This window comes from Elephantulus edwardii, unplaced genomic scaffold, assembly GCF_000299155.1.
Source record: "Elephantulus edwardii isolate Elephantulus edwardi_28Jun2011 unplaced genomic scaffold, EleEdw1.0 scaffold00317, whole genome shotgun sequence".
Classification (NCBI taxonomy): Eukaryota; Metazoa; Chordata; class Mammalia; order Macroscelidea; family Macroscelididae; genus Elephantulus; species Elephantulus edwardii.
The window spans coordinates 1,613,478-1,615,859 of NW_006400067.1; the positions used below are offsets into that span (position 1 = coordinate 1,613,478).

At 47.6% G+C, this 2,382-nt stretch overlaps 1 pseudogene; it reads right to left on the reverse strand.

Moving 5' to 3' along the window:
* Positions 1-384: 384 nt before the first annotated feature.
* Positions 385-1,283, reverse strand: LOC102852892 (annotated as a pseudogene).
* Between the last annotated feature and the right edge of the window lie 1,099 nt (positions 1,284-2,382).

The following is a 2,382-nucleotide window of genomic DNA, read 5'->3' on the forward strand; positions in this document are numbered from 1 at the left end:
CCTTAGAGAGGGACATCATGCTTGGGAGGGTGAAGGGACAGCGCAGGAGGGGAAGGCCCTCTATGAGGTGGATTGATTCAGTGACTGGAATAATCGCCATGGGAGTGTCAGAGACAGTGCGATTGGCACAGGACAGAGCAGAGTTTAGGGCTGTGGTACATAGGGTCGCTATGAGTTGCAAGTGACTCGACGGCACATAACAACAACAACAATGACATACTTTTTTTCTTTAAAAAAATGCCTCTGCTCCAAATAAATGAAGGTCAAAATCAAAGGGAGAGCTCAAGATGGTAACAGTCCCATTTGTCTGAGTCCTGGTGTGGCGATGAAAAGCAGCAGTCAGATAAGATGACAGGTGATGGATCCAAATAAGTGCCAAATTATCTAGCATTTCTCCATTTCTAAACCATCCTTAAAGAAAATCATGTCTGGAGTCACACCATCCTCACCTTAGTCCAGCAGAGCAACCATGCCATCTGGATTCATGTTTTCACCAATAAAGAACTGGTTGTTGTAGCTGTTGTTGTTGTTGTTAAGTGCCGTTGAGTCATAGGTGACTCATAGCGACCCTATGAATGAAAGACCTGGACACTTGTATAACTTTCATCCATTCTCCAGGTTCATAGAGTTTCCGGAGGCAAGCTTTTTCAGAAGTGGGTGCTACTCCTGCTTCCAAGCTTGTTTTAATTGTGGAGCTCCACCAAACACTGCCCACCATGGGTAACCATTCTCACATTAGACACATCAATGTCACAGAGTTCAGCTTCCAATCACGAGTTACTTCTGAACAGCAAGTGGACACACCAGGGCTACATGACCTAGAATATTTCACCAAAAACAACTAAAGACAGGCGTGACGGCCACGGATTAGAGTCAGCCACCTTTGGCTTGGTGACATTAGCAAGGATCTGCTTGATCTGTTCTGCAGCCCCTGTCATAAAAGGCTTCACTCTTTCTGGTTGCTGTTCTTCGAGTTTGCCTTTGATTGATTTCATGGAATCTTTGATGTACTCCTTGTAGGTTTCTTTTGTGAAGCTGGTTTCCTATAAGTGATGATTCACGCCAATGTCAACACCAGTGATCGCTGTGTTTTTGGTTCCTTCACAATCGGTGCTTTCAGCAGAGGTGTTCCCCCCAGTGAGGAGCGAGTCATCAGTGTTACCCTCTGTCCTCCTGACCATCTTCCCCTCCACCTCCAGACACAGTATGTCTGCATTCTCCCGGGTTTTGTAGATGTCGGAGAACCTCTCAGTGTGGTTGATGAGGTCCTGGTGGCTGATCATGATGGCAGCAAAGAGACGATGGCGTTGGTAGGTGAGCAGGAGCCAGAGCTCTGAGTGCAGTGCAGCCGGAGCGGCACTCAGGGTGGCGGGAGTGGCTGGAAAAGCTACTTTATCTTAGAAGATACTGTACTTAATACACACACACACACACACACACACACACACTGAAGGAGTGTAGCAACACTGCAACAAGCAGTCCTTGCAACGGGGCCCTCAGGCTTGGAATGATGGACACTCGAGAAGGAGAGAAAGGCCTTCACCTAGAGACTGGCACAGTGGCTGTGGCAATGAACATGACCTTAGCGATGATTGTGAGTGTAGCACATGACCCTGGACTCTGGGAGGTTTCCAGCTGTCATATGTAGCGTCGCGGTGAGTAACAGTCAACTTGGTGACATCGAACACCAACAGCATGTGCTCACTGCCTGTCTCTGGGCCTCAGTTTTCTAATTCTCACAGTCCATTTTCTCATCCTGCTTTCGCTGGGGGTCTACCCCATAGGGATTTGCATTTCTAACCCGAAGGTGACCCTTCTCTGGTGGCTCAGAGAAGCTGCGGCAGCTCAGCAGAAGGACGGACAATATCCTCGGTGTAATCTACATCCTTGGGAACTCCAAAGAGGGTTCGCTACTGGTGAGTTCTCTTCAACGGCACTGAGAATAGCACCCTTAATAGAGCATGTTGTTGTTGTTGTTGTGTGCTGTCAAGTTGTCTGCAACCCATAATCGTGCTACTCATAGTGACCGTATGTACAACAGCCCTAAACCCTGCTCTCTTCTTTACCAATATTGTCTGCAACACACCTATCCCCATTTCCCCAGTCACTGAATCAACCCATCTCATTGAGGGTCTTTCTCTCCTGAATTGTCCCTCTACCCTCCTGAACATGATGTCCCTCTCCAAGGACTGATCCGGCTTTGCAAAATGTCCAAAGTATGTCAGATGAAGCCTCAAAATCCTTGCCTCCAAGGAGCAGCCTGGCTTCACCCTCTCTAGGACAAACTTGTTTGTTTTCCTAGCAGTCCATGATATATTCAATACTCCTCTCCAGCACCACAGCTCAAAAGCATCAACTCCCCTTTTATCATCTCTAGTCACT